Consider the following 22486-nt stretch of genomic DNA (forward strand, 5'->3'; position numbering starts at 1 on the left):
CCTTAATTTTTTGATGCTCCTGATGTATTAAAAATGAAACAAATTCTCAAAAATACTTCCTTTTAACATTGACTCATTTTACAGAAGAAAATGTCACTGTAATAATTATCTTAAGATCAAATTTATAAAAATAATTCATTAGACCACTACAGTAGGAGTGGTCAGAAAATGGGACATACCTTTAAATTTCTATGAATTTTTTCCCAATTCTGTAAGTTTATATGTTACTGCATGTGTAACTTCATTTGGAGACAATAACAAAGATCTAAATTTGAGGACATTGGTTATTGTAAAAGTCAAGCTTAGTGGTCCTCATTATAGTAACCAATCTATTCACTAATTTAATAAATATAATTGTGGACCAGGAATATTCTAAAGGTCGGTCACAGAGAAACTGTTGACAAAACAAGTAGAGTACTGCTTTCATGCTTCTGGCAGCCCCATGGAGAAGACAAATATTAAAGAAATACTAAAATTTTTTTATACCGTATCATGTTAAGTGTTTTGAAGGAAAGACAATATCTCTCTAGGTCTCATTCTACATTTATAAAAAAGGGGTGCAAAAATTATATCTCTTAGTTGACCCTGGCATGGGACGTTCTACCAGCTAATCAGTTTGTGAAGAACCTGCTCAGAAAAAGTTAAAAAAGGCATAGGCGATGATCATCAAAGGGACAGCCAGATTGCTAGGAAACACAAAGGCAAAGCTGGAAGCATTCATTCAAGTCCTAGGACTATGAAATCAAGGTTGGAAAAGATTAGAGAAATAGAAAAGGAATGGTAGAAACTTCCTCCGTGGGCATCACGTCTAGAGAATTTTAAAAGCCAAAGGGACATTGGGGATCATACATTTGCATCCCATAGCTTCAAAGATGAGAAAACTACAGCTCAGAAAATCTTAACTGACTTACCCAGTGGGAAGAGTGAGCCAGTAGTGCTAAAATCTTAGGAATGGCATTTTATGGAGTCCAATAGACTCATTGACTTTCCTGAAATACAGGTTAGCTGAGGCAGAAGGGTCATTTCTCCAGACCGAGCAATGCCTGTTGTGTGTAAATGTTTCTCATCTAAGAAGGTGAACAGAAACAGGAGTGGACTCAGTCTTGACCTTTACAGGTCATGAATCTAACCCCCAGAGAGATGGATGGATTTGGTCAATGAATAATGTTAGCAATAGACAAAAATTGGGAAGCAGGTTGAAGTTGGGGAGAAGGTTTAAGGAGGAAGACACTTGTTTCCTAGAACAGATTACAAAATTTATGATCTCAAAGAAATCAAGCTGCCGTGGTAGGTGTCTCTCCCCTACTGAGCAGAGTGGTTGTAGGAAGTGTGCTCTTGCCTGGGGAGGGTCAAGACATCCTGTGTTTCTTTCCCTCCATGACTTCTCTGAACTGGATTCTGGGTCTTCAGCTTCTCAGAGCTGGATCCCTGGGAGAATTTGAGGAGCCAATGAACCTGAGGCAACTCTTCACACAAGTTTTTCTGACACTGAGCTAAAGGACAATCATTTACACTTTCAGGAAAATGAAGACTACTTGACTCTTTTTAATCCCTCCACCGTTTTAAAATGATGTAGCATGTCCCTTTGATACTGCAGCATATACTTCCTTAACAAAGGTATCATGCTGATTGACAATGAAATGAATCTCAGGAAGTAGCTTGTTCATTAGGATTCTAAGAATCTTAATTTCTGCCATCAGTTTTCACTTTCCTCTTCATCCTTTCCAAGGACTCCTGGTTAGATATTCATCGAGACACATTTTGACTGTATACCATCTATTTCTTATGTCTTCTATTTCCACCATCCCAATTTACAACAATAAAATCTAGGTAAATTCTCTAACATACATTTTCCAAATTCCTTTTTTTTTAGAAAAAGACATGATCCTATCACTGTAATTTTCTACAAGTCATGGTGTGTGATCAGTTGTTTGCCCTGGAACATATCTATGCTCTTTTGAAATAAACAAGCGATGGTGCTTATTAAAACGTTAAGTTTTCTTAGCAATTTAAAGTTACCAAGTTGCATTCAGATCCATTATTTCACCTCCTTCACTCAACAGCTTTAGAATCAACAAATGGTGCACAGCTTACTTAGGAGGTAGTGGACACCCAGAATTTCTGAATGACTTAAGAAACTGATGGCCAAAGTATCAATATCTCAATTATTTGCTCAAGGCCACGTGTCTTAGTGTAAAAACAGGCAGGCTGTCACTCAGGACTTAAGGTCGTGAACCCATGCTATATGTTACACTGCAACTTATTAGGAAGAAAGAAGTAAATCAGTAAATAAATTAGTAAATAAAAATAAATTCAAGAACTACTATTTAAATACCTTCTTGATTACAAAAATAATTACACATCTGATTTCAACTTGACAAAATTTGAATGAACTGATAGAGAAAAAAAAACACTTCATTTCAAAGGGATAGTATGCAAAATCCAAAGTTAGTGTGAGCTGAACATTTAATAATGTGGTTAATATTATTTGTGTCTTTCTCCTCATTCAGGCCATGAGTGTCTTGATATAAAAGATTGTTTCAGTAATGTGTGTAGCTCTGGATCAATACATTGAGTAAATTAGAGGATTATTTATAATGAGGAAAAGGTTTAGTATTTTGAGGCTATAGTAAAGAATGGCTAGTATCTAGGACAATGTGCACAAGTCCTTACAGAACTGATTCTGACACCATGTCAGAAAAAATCAGAAGCTTTGGAGTCCAGAAAGGCCTGAAGTTAAATCCCAACTAAGCATATTGCTAAAAGTCTGTATAGGTTTCTCAACAACAATTAGTACCAACCTCATTTTCTTCATTTTTCAAATGAAGGTAATAAAACCTCCATCCTGGAAATGTTATAAGGATTAGACATAATATATTTGATGTATCTAGATAACTGACAGGTATTTATACGCTCTGTCCCTAGTATGAAATCTCAGGTTTAATCCCATTGCCAATGTCCTTTCCAGAATGGAAATCTACTTTATTCTGATTCATTCTGTAAAAAGCATTGGCCTGATTTCCTCCTTAACCACAATTATGAGATCTTAGACAAATCATCAAGCTCTTCTGGGCTTCAGGTTCCCCTCACTCTATAAGAAGACAGAAAAAAAAGAACTGGAAAGAAGGGACTTTATGACCTCAACCACATTTTCACCTCCCAACACTCACTATTATATAATTTTGGTACATATCTTTATTTTTGTATGTGAAATGTACTGGGTGGAGAAAGTTCTTCTAGGTATACTTTGCTTCGTGCATGTCTAGACTCCAGTTCACATCACCACATATGATTTCTGACAGAAACTTGACTGTTTAGCTGATCTCTGGAGGTTGAGAGAAATGGTGTTGATAGATTGCCCAGATAATATATCAGGATGTTAAGAAATAAAACAAGTGAAGAGCAAATCAGGAGATGGTAACAGACCTGGATAAAATACAATACTCTAGCTAAGAGAGTAAATATGGGAAATGGGTGAGAAAACCTGAGTAAATATTTTGAAAGACATTAACTAAGAGAATAAGTAAATAAAAGTTGAGATTAAAAATGACAGGGAAACCAGTAAATAATCCAACTTGCCCAGCAGGAAGTAGATTTTTTTTTTTTCAGATTACCTTCCCCATGAGCATTTAATTATCTCAATTTTTGTGGGGTCTACTTAGCAGAAATTTTATGATATAAAAAATGAGGGTCATGAAGCTGAAAAATATACATGGAATTCTAATTCTGTTACTCCATGTGCTCTTCCCAATTTTGAGTAATCAAATAAAATTTTCATAGAGTGTCCACTTCATGCAGGATATACTATTTGATAGCCACTGCCGAGGGATATTAGTTAAGGCAGCCAACTAAAGTTTGTAACACATACACCGAAAATGCAATGCCTCCACAGAATAAAATTATTCAAGGGCAGTTCTAGGTCACAGACAGGTTTGGGGTAGAGGAGTTGAGATATATGTTTGCTCTATACAGTGGTTCAGGGACCCAAGAGGATGGCGGTTCTGACAACTCCAACAAGAAGCTTACCTGGATTGAAAAAGAACATGAAGGGACATGGATGAGGAGGTTTTCACGGACCAGGCATGGATGCACCCCACAGGGCTTCCTCTACATTCCATTAGAGTGGAGTCTGTCTTGTGACCCCATCTAAATGCAAGGAAGGTGGAATGATTTGGCCTGACTCTGAGAGCAGGAAGAAGATAACGAGAGTGGTCAGCTAGCAGACTGTGCCAGAGGGCAGAAGGAGACCTAAAGGAAGGGTCAGCACAGCTGTGGAACCAAGGTATGCAAAATTTCTTTTATATATGACTCAGTGTCTCCCACTCATGGAGAGATCTTTAGGAAAGGAGACTGAGAACATGCAATGGGGGATAATTCATTTGCAAGTAAGTATAATCAAGGAAATGCTTTACAGAGTATACAGAAATGAGATATACCTGAGGGATGGGTTTGATGCAGGAAATTTCACTGAATAAACCACAGGTGGTTTAGTAAAACACATCTAAAATGAATATAAAATCTTTCCTTCCCCACTAAAAACAGACTCTTCCATTAGGTTATAAAGAAAGTCAGAGGTAAAAAAATAAATGATGCACTCATCAGAGAGACCTTCTTTGTTCACCCACTTTGAGTAGCAACGCTATCATTCTCCTTGTCATGGTCCTTCGTACACAGTCACCAGATACTTGTATGCTGTTTTTCTCCCCTGCATAAGTACTATGGGGCAGAACTTTTTTCTTTCTTGTTTACTGATTTAGCTCCAACATCTAAAACAATGCACAGCACAGGCATTCAATGAATATTTGTTGAGTGCATTGTACAGACTGAAGGTCTAGCTGATTGACTGAGCAAGTGAGATCATTCTGTGGGGAGCTGAACAACAAAGATGAGTAGAAAGTCAAACTAGGACAGACTTTATGAACAACTGAGTGCAGACTCTCTATATTGAAGAAATGGAGGCTCAAGGGAGGAAATAAATTTTTCTAAGATGACCTAACAAATGGCAAAACATGTTCTCAAGGGCAATAGATTGACTTTCCAATATGTTATTGCCAAACTAGACTATCATTTAACTGTAAACAGAATTTTGAAGTTTTTTTTTTCTTATTTTAGCACTTACTGTTATTTAATTGTTATTTCATATTGTTATTTCCTCTTATTGGCAGAATCCATTTGTTGTTAATTGCCATGGAGCATTATATGAACATATTTCCTTTTGCAATGCTATGTGTCTAACATTGAAAACAAAATTGAAAGCTATATGACAGAAGAATATCTTTAATACATAAAGATATAATATAAAGAGTTAACAAATTTAACTAAATAGATAAATGCCTGCACCTCACTCTCAAGTAGACAAATGGAAAAAGGGTATGAACACAAAAAGAGAAAAACAATGGTCCTAGAAGGAGTTCAATTTCCTTGTGAATCAAAATAATACAAAAGTGAGACTTCTTTTCTTAGCAAACTATATTAATTTTAAAAACAGAATGATGCAATCCAATATTTGCAAAGTTGAGGGAAACAAGTATTCTAATAACTATGGACATATGTAGCAAAGACTCATTTTTTTTTCTCTTTTGACTTAATATTTTTATTCCTAGAAATTTATCTTAAGGAAATAATCATGGCTGAATAGCATGTACGTCTAAAACTGTTGACTGTGTGTGTGTATATAGATAGATAGATAGGTAGATATATATATATATATATATATATATATATATATATATATATCCTTGCATTTTTTAATATATGGTACAGTTTTAGTAGTTTTACATATATGGATATAGCAATAATATATTTTGACAGGCCAATGAGAAAAACATTGAAAATAGTTTTCAGAAGAGCTAAAGCTCAAATGATAAAAGCAGTGGGAATGCTTTAGTAAAAATAGTACTTTGGGTTTAATCCTATTTCAGACATAACTACATTGCAGAGTCCTTAAGGACTCAGACAGTTCTAAGCTCTGTAAGACAAGAAAATCCTTTGCCCACTTCCTGCGCTGGTGTGACTAATAACAATGTAAAGGAGGTAGAGCTTTTAAACAAGCATTGACAATATGGAGTGCTAGGAACAAAACATGAAATCACAGAGGAGGGAGTTTTATTGGATGAAAGAATGCACTAAATTCTCTGGGCTCAGTTTCCTCATCTAAAACATGAATTCGGCTGGCATCTCCCAATAATATGTGATCTTAGGAACCTTTTAAAATCACTCGTTATTCATGAAACACAGAAAGCATTTTGTACAAACCAAGGCAAATCAAACACAAATTTGATTTAAATTACCTTTTAGCAACAGTTACAAAGAAACAAATTTTCTTAGTAATTAAAGTTTAATTTATAATCAATATTGAATAATATGACAAATGTAAAGGGAAAATATAAGGTAAGATGTATAATTTAGACCAGAAACCCTTGGATCCATTGCATATACTGTTTTTGGTGTCAGGTCCAGTGTTGATACTATGTGCTCATACATCAGGACCATATGACCTTTGCGTTTCTTAAGTATGGTCCAACTTTTGTTAAAGACAGATTGTCACATATAGCAAGAGCTATTCTCTTAATATATTTAATATATTTTCTTATATTTATTTTAAAAGATATATTTTATAAGAAAAAAATACTACCACTGATGATTATTTTTCCCCAGGACCTATTAGCATCTCTTAGAATCCAGATGTGTATTGCTGGTCTTCAAAATCTCTCATTCCTTTTTTTTTTCCAATATAGAAGGTGGCAGGACCCAGAAGATTATTTGTAGATATAGAGCTCATGAATGAAAAACTCCATTCACTGGTAGGAGTTGGTAGGATGGATTTGTCTCACAAAGCATGTATCCATCAACTCCTCCAATCATTCATCCATTAAATTCATGAGAAAACAAATATTTATTGAGTCTGTACAAAGTCCAAGCCCTATCATACACTCAGGGATACACAGTATAAAAAATAACATCTTTGTTCTCATGGTGCACACATTCTAGTGGAATATAAAGAGTTTAGTCAAATAATTACATGACTATCTAGTTACAAATTGGGATAAGTGTCATAAAGGGAAAGTACAAGAACCTACAGGAATGTATAACCAGGAAATCTAATCTCACCCGAGAATTCGGGGAAATGTGGTTTGTTTGAGCTGAGCTAAGAAGATAGGTGGAAAGCCTAGGAGTTAATTCTACCCTAGCCTTATGGCCTCCTGTTCCTCCTCACACACTAGAGGAATGCTCCAACTTGACACAATTTTGCACTTATTTTTTCCCTCTGCTTGGAATGCCCTTACACAGAAATTTGCAAGTCTAGCTAATGCCTTCATCTCCTTCAAGTCTTGCTTAAGTGTTAACTTCTCAGTTAAACCCACCATGACATCTGTTTTAACAGAGCAATCTGTAGTGACCCCCCCAACCCTTGAAACTCTAATGCTGCTCTATTTTTTTCCCATAAGACCTTCTAACTTATCATAATTTCATTTTTTCCCCAATTCTCTGGATTAATTTACTAGATATAATTGCCATAGGGAAAATATTTTCTTTGCTTTGCTCATTGATGCATTCCAAGTGTTTAGAACAGTGTTTGGATATAGTTGTATATTTTAAAAGTTAAGTTAATTAAGTAATTGTTAAGTTAATTAATTGTTAAGTTAGTTAATTAATTGTACTGAGTTATAGTGAATATACAACATAACAAAATGTTAGAGAGGCAGCTATAATAGTACCCAGAAGAAAAGTTACAGGTTTAAATGAATATATTATCTTACTTCCCATATGCCAAAGTTTAAAAAGAAGAGTAAAATAAATCTCAAGTGTGTAGGACAAAAGGAAATGACTAGATATGAGAGGAAATAAATAAAATTGAAAGTTTAAATAAACTGAGAAAATCAGCAAAACCAAAATTTGCTTCTTTGAAAAGATCAATAAATTTGATAAACCCATTTTGATAAAATTAGCCAAACTAATCAGGGGAAAAAAGAAAGAATAGAACCCATAAATACCAAAATCAGTATTTATATGGAAAAATGGATGTCACTGGAGATTTTCAGATATTAAAATATAATAATATTATGAGCAACTTCAAATCAATAAATTCAACAACTTGGGTAAAATAGACAAATTTCTTAAAAACTCCAAATAGCTAAAATGACTACAGGAATAATTAAACATCAAAATACCTATATATATGTTGAAGAAATTGAAAAGCAAAATCCATACCCAGAGGTCTACACTTGAGAATTCCATTAAACGTTTATGGAAGAAAAGATGCCATTGTACACAAACTCTTTCAGAAAATAGAGGAGGAAGGAACATTTCCCACTTTATTTTAAGAAGACAATCTAACTTGGTGAGTCACTGTAGCAAGCCAAACAATGTCCGTGTTTAAATCTTCAGAGCTTGGGAATATGTTAACTTATGTTGCAAAGGGAATTTGGGGATGTGATAAAATGAAGGATTTTGAAATGAGAAAGTTATCTTGGATTATCTATATGGGCTCAATATAATCACAAGGGTCCTTGTACGTGAAATGGGGGAGACAGGACAGTAAGGCTCAGAGGAGATGCGACAAAGGGAGCAGAGGTTATAATAGTGTGGGACTCATGGCAAGGAATGTGAGCAGCTTCTAGAAGCTTGAAAAGGCAAGGAAACAGATTCTCCCTAGAGTCTCCTAAAAGAATGCAGCCCTGACAGCACCTTGATTTTAGCCCAGTGAGACCTATCTTGAACTTCTGACATCCAGAACAGTAAGGTAATAAGGTCATGCTGGTTTAAGGCACAACATGTATAGTAATTTGTTGCAGCAGCAATAAGAAACTCATGCAGATGTATCTGCAATGTACACACAATCATTCCTGGAGACTTCGTCTAGAAACCCGGCAATTCTGGAACCACCTATTTCTACTCATTATATCCCTTTTTTGCTTAGAGTGTTTTCTCTTCCTTGCCCTGAAGGCTGATTGTTTCAGAACGGCACTGAGTCAGGAAAGCTGGTCTTCTGGACCCAGTTCTATTGCTCCTTTGCTCTGTGCCCTTGAGTTAGCCATGAGGCTTCTCTGGATCAACATTTCTAGCCTGTAAAGCAAGGGTATTGTATTATATTTTTGACATGTCAATACAGAAGGTTAATTTAGATGGATATGGGTCATTTTTATTTTTATATCTATGTATACATTTTTGTTTTCCAAGTATAGCAAGCAATACTGGTTTTCCAGGTATTGTAGTATCTTAAAATTTCCTCTAAAATAAATAATCTAGAATTGTTTAAAAGAGAACAATTTAAGTGAGTGTTAAATATAAGGAGTACTTTGAAATGACTAAAATGATGAAAGTGATATGAGAAAAGCTGGGCTACAAAATGTCTTGCTTCTCTTCTCTACTTATCTAATCAGTAACCAATTTACCCATTCATTTACTTATTTATTAAATATATAAATATGTATGAGCAGCTTTCAAGCACAAGGCCCCAAATAAGAGCACACTAGGATAACAATAATGAATGTGATACAGTCCGTTACCTGAAAGACCTCAAGTCTGAGCAGGAAGACAAATACATGTTTTAAATGATAATAAACTAGGCTTAGAACTTGAATGGGGATATGTATATGGTCCTGCCAATTTCTACCTTTGAAACTTCCAGTTTCTCCTTAAATTCATCCTCCTCACAAGTTTCCAGAATAGTCCATTTAAAACACAACTCTAATCATGGCACTCCCTTTCTTTACTCTCATACTTGACAAATTATGATCTCAAGACAAATGACATTGCTCTAGCTTTTTGTAAATAAAAATTTGATGAGAGTTTTGTTGACACACAGACACACCCATTCATTCAGGCAAAGTCCGTGCCTGCTTTCACGCTGCAGTGGCAGAGTTAAGAAGCTGTGACAGAGACTGAAGGGAGACCGGAAATATTTACTATCTGGTTCATTATTTTTAAAATATTGGCATCTCTGACTTTAAAACCTTCCACTGAGGCTCCCACTATGATCAGCTGAAATTCAAACTCCTTAATATAGCATATGCAAACTTTCTAATATCATCTGTTTTTTTGATTGAATCATGGCTTTTTATTTTAAAATTGTGTTGTGATAAAATACAATGTCCCCGAAAGCACTAGTGTGCAGTTTTGTCTGTTATCTAGCAGATCTCATGAGATTTCATCCATAATTTAAGATGTGATGGTGTTCCATGTTAGTATTCACTTAAAAACATTTTTCTTTAAGGACATCAGTATTTTCGTGTGTTCATCATTTATTTTCATTCTAACTCTTTCTATATGAATTTTCTTTTTTTTAAATACATCTTTGTTGGAGTATAAGCTGATTCACTTTGTTGTACAACAGAAACTAACACAGTACTGTGAAGCAATTATACTCTAATATTATCTTATAGCATCTTTCTGAATATATTTAACCAGGTCACCCATATCCTAAAAAGCATAACTTTTCAAGATTTTTTTGCCTAGAAAAGTGGCATTATTTAGCCTAAGATTTCCTCCTTCCTTCTTTATGTGTACAATTCCTACTCAATCCTTAAAATCCAAATCAAATTAATTTTCACAATGAAGCCCTCCCTGACTTTCCAAGGAAAACTGTGACTTCTTTATTTTTGCTTTCTCAACAGGCTATGCCCTTAATATACCTCTTAGAATGTTCTAAACATTCCTAAATAACTCCATTACTTTTGTTATAATGTCATATTCCTCAGAATAAAAATCCAAGCAAACATAGCAGAAATGACAACCAAAAATCATCCCAAATAACACAAATATAATAATCTCTAAAATAATTTCTATCAACAATTAGTGAACATAGTTTTAGCCATCTCTCTTTGCATATTTGTAGAAATGAGGGTAAATAGAAATAATTTTATCAAAAATGCACATATATCACCTAATCATATTCTAATAAAAAGTTTTATTTTAAACTTACCTATAGTTAGTAGAATATAAATAAATTCATGAAACTAAAGGAATCCTTACATTTCAGAAAAGTTTTTACATGGTATTTACAATTCTTAGAACATCACACTGTTTTAAACATATATATAATATGTATATTATATATATATATATATTCTTATAAGAGAATTGAGTATTTGTTATGGGCTAAATTGTGTCACCTCAAAATTCATAGGTTGAAACCCTAACCCCCAGTACCTCAGAGTGTGACTGTATTTGGAGGTAAGGCTCTTAAAGAGGTGATTACGTTAAAATGAGACCTTTAGGGTGGGCTCTAATTCCAGCTGACTTGTGTCCTTCTAAGAAGAGAAAATTTGAACATACCGGGGGGGGAAGTACACACAGAGGAGACAAGTGAAGACACAGCGAGAAGGTGGCCATCTACAAGCCAAGAAGAGAGGCCTCAGAAGAAATCAAACCTGCCAACACCCTAACCTTGAACTTCCAGCCTCTAAAATTGTGAGAAAATAAATTTCTATTTTTCAAGCCATCCAGTGTGTGGTGTATGGTTATAGAAGCCTTGGCGTCTTATAACAAGAAAATCTTCTGAGTTCTATTAGTTATGTTATTTCTACATTAATGAGGTCTAAACTATTTACATGCTATCCTACATTCAACATTCTCACTTTGTTTAGGAAGAGCTTTCTATCCAAATTAATTTGATTTCACCATCAGACCACCACCATGTGTCCTTCTTTGGCGAGTTCTTCATTGTGGTACGTCTCTTGCTTGACCAATTGTTGTCATCAAGTATTTTTCAAGGAGGGGAAACAGGTGTTATATTCCTGATTTCTTCTCATGATTGAAATTGTCTGCCTGTTGTCTTCATACTTGAAAAATGATGGGGTTGCAATTTCTTTTCTTCATTTTGTGTACATAATCTACAAGCCTCTAGCATTAAAAACTGTTGAAGAGTTTGAAGTCAGCCAGATGATTTGACCATGTAGGTTACCTGATCTTTCTGTTCACACTCTTTCCCCTAAACCAATTCTAGGATGCAGGGATCCTTTTCAATGTGTACATTATAATTGTAAATAGGTTTTTAGTTTGATTTTATTTATATTTAAAACATTTTTAAAATTAAGTTTCATTGGAATATAATTGCTTTACAATTTAATTCTAAATGGGTTTCTTCCTAGTCTACATATGGATAATTTTTGTTGTTGTTCTAGACAGTATCATGGAATGGTTCAGAGAATGGAGTCACACACATGCTTCTTTACTTACTGAACATGTGGCCTAGGAAAAGTACTTAACCTCTCTATGTCTCAGTTTCCCTCATCTGTCAAAGTATCAACTTCACAGAGTTGTTGTGAGAATTATGTGAATTAGTAAATGTAAAATAGTGGTAAATAATATTAATTATTATAATAATGTACATGTTAGTCTTTGCTTAACTTCCTTGTCTGTAATGTTTTCACTAATATTTAACATGGTTATTTTCCACTTCATTTTTGGTAATTTCCTTAAGCCTGTTTGATTGTGTTCCTAGTCACATTCATTCTTCCAATAAAATCCCCTAATTACAAGTTTTGTGTTGGGAGTCTAGAATTATTGCTCTTTTTTCTCTTATTTAGTCCAAACTTACCTCCATCCACGTGCCTTGGCTAGTAGGTTAGGAGTTAGCCTTTTTTTTAAGGTAGAGATAGTAAATATTTTAGGCTTTGTGGGATACATATAGCCTCTGTTTCATATTTGTTTTAGTCCATTTGGGCTGCTGTAACAAAATGCCATAAACTGGGTGGCTTATAAACAACATACATTTATTTCTCACAATTCTGGAGACTGGAAGTCTGAGATCAAAGTGCCAGCATGATGGAGTGGGGTCCTTCTTCCTGGTCACAGACTTCTTGTGTCCTTACATGGTGGAAGGGACTAGGGAACTCTGTGCAGCCTCTTTTATAAGAGCACTAATTCCATTCACTAATATCTACCTTCATGACCTAAGCACCTCCCAAAGGCTCTGCCTCCTTATACCATCACATTGAGCATCAAGATTTCAACATCTGCACTGGGGGTCGCAAATATTCAGACCATAGCAATGTTCTTTTTTGTTAACTATTTAAACATATAAAGCCATTCTTAGCTCAAGAGTTTTGGGAATTCCCTGGCAGTCTAGTGGTTAAAACTGTGCTCTCACTGCTGAGAGCCAGGGTTCAATCCCCGGTCAGGGAACTAAGATCCCACAAGACGAGCGGTGAGGCCAAAAAAAAAAAAAAAAAAAGAGTTTTAAGTAAGCATGAGTGTGGACCAGATAGTCAGTAGTTTATCTACTCCTGGAGGACTTAAAGAATAATGGTGTGGGGTTGTATGTGTGTGGGTGTGTTCTCCGCCTTCCAAAACACCTCTCTTACAGATCTAGGCAATGAGATGCAACTTCCATTACAATATTTTCCATTTCTCCCTTAGTCTCTTGATATTTCTCCATCTCATTAATCTAATCAAAGATACATTGGACGGGCCTTTCAGGATTGTGACACTTATTTTGAAAGAAATCAATACCCTGCCCACAGCCTGAGAAGCTAATGTCAGTAACAGCACATCCACATGTTTCTATGTTGGACACATATTCTTCATAAGGTTTTTTTTGGAGCAGGGGGTCATTTCCTTTTATTGAAGTCAGATTTCTCAATTTTTGTTACTGTGGATACTAAATTTCAAAAGAGGCAAAAGAAGTAAATATTCCCTCAGACTGCCATTTTAAACCAGAATAAGCATGATAGATCTTTTCAAGTGTATATCTATATATTTCTTGAGTCCATAAAATCTGGCATCTGAGGGCTAAGCAAAGGTTGGTGGAATAAATTAATGCACAGATTGTCATCATTTCACAAGTGCAGGAGCTGAGTAAAAGATGTAGATTTGGAGTCTATTCCAGAAAATACCGGTCCCCCATCTGACCTCTTATACATCAGGGAGCTCGTGAATAAAACCGGCTCCTGCGTCCATGCTCTCCAATGGAATCCCCATACAGGTTTGCTTTCTTCCTCCCCAGCTTGGTTTTGGATGCCATACAGTCAGAAAAAGCCTGAAGAAGAAATCAGGCCTCCAAGGGGCAGATGAGAGCTCTAGAGAGACCAAGAGAGGGGCTGCAGTTTTCAAACTGGGTCATGAGGCCTCTGGGCCATGCAGGTGGGCGGCTCTGCTGACAGATATTCTGGCCCTGGGGGGCTGTTGGCAAACTAGTTTTGTCTCTGTTTTAAAATCTTGTTATGCTCTAAGTGTCTCTCAAAAATAATAGTTTGCTGAGCTTGAGCTTTAAACTGGAAAAATCATTTGGCATCTGTAAAATAAGCATGTTTGTTAAAGTTATAGGCTAGTCCTCGAGGCTTCGTGAGTCATCTTTAGGATGTTATACAAATTTCAGGACAACACCAGATTGGGAGGTGGAGGAAGAAGATAACTCTCTCAAGATGGGAAATTGCTTTTTTCTGATTGAAAAGGATGACATAAACTATCTCTTGCAGGCAAAAGATATCGCACTATTGCGTAATTATTGCTTCCCCCTCAGTCTCTGAATCTCTCTCTCTCTCCAGTGCTATTTCTGTTTCTCTTTCTGTATATGTGCATGCATGTGCCTCCGATATATCTTATTTATCACTGTGGAGTCAGTGCTTATCCTATTACCTGACATGTATTTTTATTTTATTCAGGGTATTAAAAATATTTGAAGAACAAATAAATGAATGAATGAATACCGATCAAAGAGAAAAAAAAAAAATAGCAGTAACCCAGAGAGAGGAATTTGGAAGGGCAAATAGAGAGCTTCCTTCAGTTTATTTCCTTTGTAGTAAACAGAAAGTTCATGCCAGAACATTATAGAAACATGTCCATGAGGATGGTTAAAGCCCAGTATTCCTTAAGCCTGTGAATACAGAACTAGAGTTACGTGGGAAGACTTTGACTCATGTCATATGAGACAGATGTTGAATAGATGTGTTGTTGCAAATGGTCCATTTAGTGATTGTCCTAGTGATTTTTTGGTAAATATTGCTAAATATTTAAATCTGTGAAATAGTAGTACCCCCGCCTCCCATCGTTAGAAAAAGGTGGAAGCTATATATCCCCTTCCTAACAACTTGATAACGATAAAGTGTGCTACAATAAGAATAAACTTCAGACCCAATTCTTCTAAACATTAAAAAATTTATTAGTAAGGCCAAAAAATGACCCAGTCTATTCTTATGCAGTCCTCACTTGGTCTATTCAGGCACACAGAAAAAAAAAAAAGAAAAAGAAAAAAGAGAAAAAGATTACTTAGAGGTTAATGCATCAATAATTTATCAATAATTTGAAAGACAATTAAGCCATCTCTCTTATCAGATCAAGCAAGAGAGACCTTCAATATGTGAAGATGCCAAAGGCAGCTCTAGACACAGACGTTGTGAAGATGATTGGCCATGAGGTTGCTGAGTTGCTGGATTCTATCCCTCACTGATGCAAGGACACTGCAGCTCATGATGCTTTGCTAGTCAGTCTTATATTTTGAACACTATTCATTTCACCAATGAAAAATTATTTCTAACATATCTCATGCTAATTAATGGATCCTCTTGTATAAATATTGATACTGATATCTGAAGCACTTGTAAATAGCTACTGTGTGCTCTTGGTTCCTGATCCAGTTCCAAAGCAATTTAACTGCCACTAAGTACAGACTAAAGCTAATTCGGGTGCAAATATATACATTACATTGTTTATACTAATGTCAAATTACTAAATTTGCTTAATTAATAAAGTCTCTAAATTTAAAATTACTAAAATTACTAAATTTACTAAAGTCAATTGCCACACACATGATATTATAATGTATAATTCAAGGTAGCTGGAAAAAATTCAACCTGAAGCAAAACACTGAATTAGATTCAGTTGTGATCTAGTTGTCAGTTTGTTCATTCATTTATTTATTAATTCATCCCATAGATATCAATTATGTGCCAAGACAAAGACCAACACATTCATTAGAGTGACTCTTTAGCTCTTTGAATATAATATGTTGAGGGAACAGTATGAAGGTTCCTTAAAAAACTAAAAATAGAACTACCATGTGACCCAGCAATCCCACTACTGGGCATATACCCTGAGAAAACCGTAATTCTAAAAGACACATGCACCCCAATGTTCACTGCAGCATTATTTATAATAGCCAGGATGTGGAAACAACCCATATGTCCATCAACAGAGAAGATGTGGTACATATATACAATAGAATGTTATTCAGCCATAAAAAGGAATGAAATTGGGTCATTTGTAGAGACATGGATGGACCTAGAGACTGTCATACAGAGTGAAGTAAGTCAGAAAAAGAAAAACAAATATCCTATATTAACACATATATGTGTAATCTGAAAAAATTTGTATAGACGATCTTATTTACAAAGCAGAAATAAATAGAGACACAGACGTAGAGAACAAACATATGGATACCAAGGGGGCAGGTGGGGTGGGATGAATTGGGAGATTGGGATTGACATATATACACTATTGATACTATGTATAAAATAGATAACAAATGAGAACCTACTGTATAGCACAGGGAACTCTACTCAGTGTTCTGTGGTGACCTAAATGGGAAGGAAATCCTAAAAAGAGGGGATATATGTATATGTATAGCTGATTCAATTTGCTGTACAGTAGACACTAACACAACATTGTAAAGTAACTATACTCCAATAAAAATTTTTTAAAAAAGAGGGTAGCATCTTAAATTCATGTGTCAGTGTTATGATAAACACATTTTTATAGAAAAAGTAAAAAGAAGAAAAGCATTTTTTTAAATTGAAATATAGTTGATTTGCAATGTTGTGTTAGTTTCAGGGGTACAACAGTGATTAAGATATATATATGTATATATATATTCTTTTTCAGAATATATATATATTCTTTTTTCAGATTCTTTTCCCTTATAAGTTATTAAAAAATATTGAGTATACGTCCCTGTGCTATACAGTAGGTCCTTGTTGGTCATCTATTTTAGATATAATAGTGTGTATATGCTAATCCCAAACTTCTAATTTATCCCTCCCCCGCTTTTGCCTTTGGTAACCATAAGTTTGTTCTCTATGTCTGTGGGTCTATTTCTGTTTTGTAAAAAAGCTCATTTGTATCTTTCTTTAAAAATTTAAATAACTACATCTCAAGGGCCCTGGGAAAACTTTCCTGGTCACTAAGCAAAATCAAGCAATAACCACCTATTGGTTGCACTATGTAAGTTTGTAAGACATGAACTTGCCATTGGGTTATTAGACTTCTAAAAGTAAACATTTATGATAAAAAAAATCATAGTGTGGGAAGATCTAATTTGTTGGGTGACATTGTCCCTGGGTTTCTCACATTTCTGAACACCATTTGAGCAAAGACATAAACGGTATTTTTGTTCCAGACTCTCATTTCAAGGATATTTGTATAAAAACAACCTTGGAAAAAAGAGAGTATCTCCATCTGGAGCAGATTTATTTACTGGCCAAAGGAATAAAAATGATGTCTTTTTCTATGGTAAAGATTGAGCAGGATTTCCAGCAGCCCCTTATATAAAACTGAGGTTTTCCAATCCCAGGGTTTCTTTTCTAGAACACAATCTACTGCATAGCCAGGCAGCACCTTCACTTCATCTAGTCACCCTTTGGGGACTGGGGCTAAGGAAGCCAGTGGAAAAATATCACTCAGGCTACTGATATTGCTGTGAAAAATACACTATCTTTTGTCTCTGACCCACTAGTTGTGTGTCTGTTGTGAGTTTCCATGAAAGTGTGGTAGGCTAACTTGTTAATCTGCAAATCGAGTAAAATCTCAGACCCCTCATAGCTCTTGACGTAGCCCCCATGCCCAATTATCTTAAATATAGGAAAGAGTACATACTATTCACATTTGTGTTTCCTAGTGTCCACATAGGATTGATGTAAAACTAAAAAGAAAAGTAAAAAATGACTCCCAAGTCCACTGAAAATTCCAACATCCCTTTCACTGCATCTTGAGGCAGCACGGAATAAAGATCTTCATCAGACTGATAATCCAATAACCATGAATTCTAATCCTGATTTTGACACTGACCATCCAGGTGACTTTAGATAATTCATTTGCCTCTTATGGGCCTAATTTATTCTTATATAAAAAAGATAATTATTACATCTACCTCACAGGGCCTTTGCTAAATTAAATCATAATACATCTATAAATATGTATATAGAGCTTAATACATACCTCGGTAATTGTTCATTTCCTTTATTCCTAATGACTTTAAGTGTTTTGGAACTTCCCTTAAAATCCTCTTATTATAACAAGAAAAGTTATACTTTCTTACATATATACATACATTGTTATGTATTGTAATAACTCTGTTTATCTATTCAGCATCCATTCCTATTTTCTCTTCCTCCTTTCTAACAGAACCCTGTTTTATTCAAAATTTCTACCATCTTTAGTTACAGAGGTGGATCCCAATTAGCCCAACCAATATACACATCATATTCCATGCTGAGCATTACTGATCTAAGAGTAGACATATAACCCCATCGAACTGAAGGGAAGAATTCATGTTCTACAGTTGAGCAAAATGTTATAGGTTGAATCATGCCCCTTGAAAGATATGTTGAAGTACTCCACTACCTTGAAATATGACTTTATTTGGAAATAGGGTCCTTGCAGATGCAATTAGTTAAGATGGGGTCATACTGGAGTAGGATGGACTCCTAATCCAATATGGTTGGTGCCCTTATTAGAAGATAGACATGTGAAGAAACAGACCCATAGGGTGAACACCAGGTGACAAGGAAGGCAGAGATTGGACTTATGTGGCTGCAAGTCAAGGAACACCAAAGATTACTGGAAAACCACTAGAAGAAAGCAAAATGCAAGGAAGGGTTTTCCTACCAATTTCAAAGGGAGCATGACCCTACTGGAACCTTGATTTCAAGCTTCTAACCTCTAGAACTGTGAGACAATACAGTTCTGTTTTTTAAAAGCCATCTAGTTTACAGTTCTTTGTTATGGCAGCCTTCAGAAACAAACAGAAGCTTTTCTCTCTTTCTTGGAGAAGAATAGAAATGGCACCTATCTTGTAACCATGAGGAGAGCAAACTTGAAGATCAAGCAGATATAAGAGGAGGATGAAACCTGAGAGAATCCTGGGTGAGTACTGACCTTCCAAGCCTGGAATCTTCTCAACTTCTAGGCTTCCTGTAAGAAATGATTTACTTCCTTACTGGACAAGCCAGTTTGAGTGATATTTTTCTGATACTCTCAATGGAAAACACACACACACACACACACACACACACACACACACACATATAGATACACATGTTGTGTGATATATGTTGGTTTCACACACAAGTCCTGGACTTTGATTTATTCACTATTTATGGTTGCATGCCATTGTGTCATTCTCTGTTTTATACAAGAAAATGAAGAAGAGTTTCCTAACCAACTTTAATTCCTTGAGGACCAGTGTTAGGCTGTGAATTATGTAATATGCAGAGCTGTGAATGTGGTAGGTACTCCATAAACACTGATTTTGTTTTAGCACCTACCACTCTACTTTGTAATTATTCATTAAATTCTGGTATCCCTCAGTCTGTTCTTGAGACCAGAGAATATGTCTTAATTCTATGTTCATAGAACTAAGCTCATAGGATTTAGGAAAGCAATGTAGATTGAATGAAAGCAGAATAGTTGCAGTTCTTTTTAAATATCTTGAAATATTATTATTAACCAGCTCTCTTCTTATTTTTAAAATCTCTAGTCTTCCTCCTTCAGTCTATCTTCACAATAACACAGAAACAATGACATGCTTCATTCATCTCTGCATTCTTTTACCTCAAAGTTGCCAGGTAGACTCAAGATTGGAATAAGGAAGGGAAGTTCTTCCTTTATTACTGTTGATAGCATCCATGGCAATAAATTAGAATTTCCCCATGAGGAAGAAACAATTTCCTCTTTTTGAGTTTGATGGATGCTCAGTTATGGGTATAGTACTGATAATATTACAAAGCCTTCTTTTGCACTTTAGGATAAAATTTATTTTGTGGTGTGTTATAATAAAGAACACTAGGTCCCTTCTTGTCTGGGACATTTAGGTCTTTCTACTTCCCTCATTTCTCCTTGTTTTCCTAATAGTTTGTTGTCCTAGTTTGTCTGGGACTTTCCTGGTTGTAGCAAATGGTTTCCATGTCCCAGGAAAGCCCTCAGACCCAGGCAAACTGGGACTTTTTATTTATTTATTTATTTATTTATTTATGGCTGTGTTGGGTCTTCGTTTCTGCACGAGGGCTTTCTCCAGTTGCGGCAAGCGGGGGCCACTCTTCATCGCGGTGCACAGGCCTCTCACCATCGCGGCCTCTCCTGTTGCGGAGCACAGGCTCCAGACGCGCAGGTTCAGCAATTGTGGCTCACGGGCCTAGTCGCTCCGTGGCATGTGGGATCTACCCAGACCAGGGCTCGAACCTGTGCCCCCCGCACCGGCAGGCAGATTCTCAACCACTGCGCCACCAGGGAAGCCCCAAACTGGGACTTTTGATTACCCTCCTTAGTTACTCCACTTTCCTCTATTTGACGATGAGATGCAGGAAAAAATTACCTGTAACACTTATTTCTGCAGGCATGTGGCTGGCATAAAGTTTGAGTAAGCGGATAAATTAATGGCCAAAACATGGCATCCTGCCATAGAGGAGCTTTGGAGTCAGGAAGATGTGGCCTGAAATCTCAGATCAGTCATGTATTCCTATGGAACCTGATTCCACATGTTTTACCTCTCTGAGCCTCAGTCTGTCATGAGCAAACTCTCAATTAGAGTGTGGAATTCCATGCATAGAGTATGTATTTAATAAGACAAAAATGAGTTAAGGGAAAAAAATCAGGAAAATATGAAATCTTGAACTGAAACAACAACCACATTGAAAAGCGGGAAGAGTCACAAGTCCTAAGTTCCCTTTCCAGTTATGCTTGTACTCACTGAGTAGCCTCTCAGCTCTTGGGAGTTGTTTTCATTGTTGTTTTGTTGTTGTTGTTATTTTTACCCTCTCTGTCCCTAATTTTCTTATTTTTAAAACTGGGGTACTTAGTCTCACTTTCTTGTTTTTAACTATTCTTAATAGTAACTGTATTTTTCAGATATTGAACTTCCCAGCTCTCAAAGTTCTTCCTTGTCATTGTTAATATTGCTCAATACGGTTAGGTATGTGCTCGTTAGAAAAGCAACGTACACAAGTCAGAATCCATGGCTTCTAATGTTCACAAAGACAGTATAATGTTACAAGACAAAACAAAAGAAAACCTCAAACCACAACTAGACAAACTAAGTCTTTTCAGTCTTTTTAATACCTGCTCTGGCAGGAACAAAACAAAACAAAACAAAACTTTCCTTGTCATTGAACAAACTTCCTGTTGCTAAGGCCAAGCCATTCTTCTTTTCTCCAAGGAGTCACAGAGAAGGTTACTGAATTAACAGGACTCTGAGTTCCACGGAATTTGCTCTCAACAGCCTAACCATGTTGAGGTGGGTGCACTACAGAAATAATTACAGAAGAACAATGTCAGGATAAACCACCAAGTTATCTGATTATGAGACAAGAGATGGTAACGAATGCAATCCTTGGGAAACTCTGTTTCTCCCGAAGTATTTCATACTGTTATTTTTAATCCTGTATTGTTGGCCAAACTTTCTCATGTGTTAAAAGGAGGAACAAAAATTACCACGAAAATGGCTGAAAATGGAAGCCGAGTTAATAGAAAATATTCCTGAGTTCTCCAAAGGGCGGTGATTCCCTCTCTTTCTACTCACCATCTCTTGTGCGTTAACCATTCATATCAGAGTCATTATTGAGCATCAACCACACATGAAGATGACTGCTGACATACAACAGAGGCAACCTCACACCTGAATTTTGCCTTCATAGAGCTTATGAGTGAAGTAGATTCTGAATTTTGCCTTCATAGAGCTTATGAGTGAAGTAGATTCTCATTAAATAATTATCCAGACTAGGAAAGAGCAAGTGGGGCAAATGCTACACACAAATATACGGTTCCTGAAGACCTTTTACAAGTGCGTGCCAACCCAGTCCAAGAGTTCATAAAGGGTTCCCAGGCAAAGACTGGCTTGAACTGAGTCCCTAAACATGAATAGGAATGGGGTCTGTGAGGGGACAGAGGAGATTTCTGGCCCAAAGTGGTAGCATTTGTAAAGGACTTAGGAATGGGAAAGCATATGGAGAGTGCAGAGATCTGAAAGAAGGCCAGTGTGGCTGAAATTAGAACTAAGGTTTGAAATGAGCCTGGCAGAGTGGGTAGATGTCAGAGTAAGAACCTTAAGGACCATTTCAAGGAGCTTTGGCACTTACCCTCTGACACTGGGAAGACCGCGCAGGGATATAGGGTTTTAAACAGAGAATGCAGCACAATTAGATTTATAGTTTGGAAGTTCCTCCGGCTGTATTGAATCAATTAGCAAAGGACCCAAGGAGATGACAGCAGACCAGTTAAGAGATTATTGTCATAGTTAATTGGATTAGTGATGGTTGGTAGAAATGGAGAGGAGTGG

At 36.0% G+C, this 22486-nt stretch overlaps 1 long non-coding RNA gene across 1 annotated transcript in view; it reads right to left on the reverse strand.

The window, feature by feature from the left end:
* Window positions 1-21958, reverse strand: part of LOC309627529 — a 377892-nt gene extending 355934 nt beyond the window's left edge. The window contains exons 1-2 of the long non-coding RNA XR_014243793.1: window positions 21878-21958; window positions 20279-21837 (exon numbers count right to left, since the gene is read on the reverse strand). This is a non-coding gene — a long non-coding RNA (uncharacterized lncRNA). The remainder of the gene's footprint in view (window positions 1-20278; window positions 21838-21877) is intronic.
* Window positions 21959-22486: the final 528 nt, after the last annotated feature.

The sequence above is a fragment of the Balaenoptera borealis genome (genome assembly GCF_965194805.1).
Source record: "Balaenoptera borealis genome assembly, chromosome: 4".
NCBI classification, from domain to species: domain Eukaryota; kingdom Metazoa; phylum Chordata; class Mammalia; order Artiodactyla; family Balaenopteridae; genus Balaenoptera; species Balaenoptera borealis.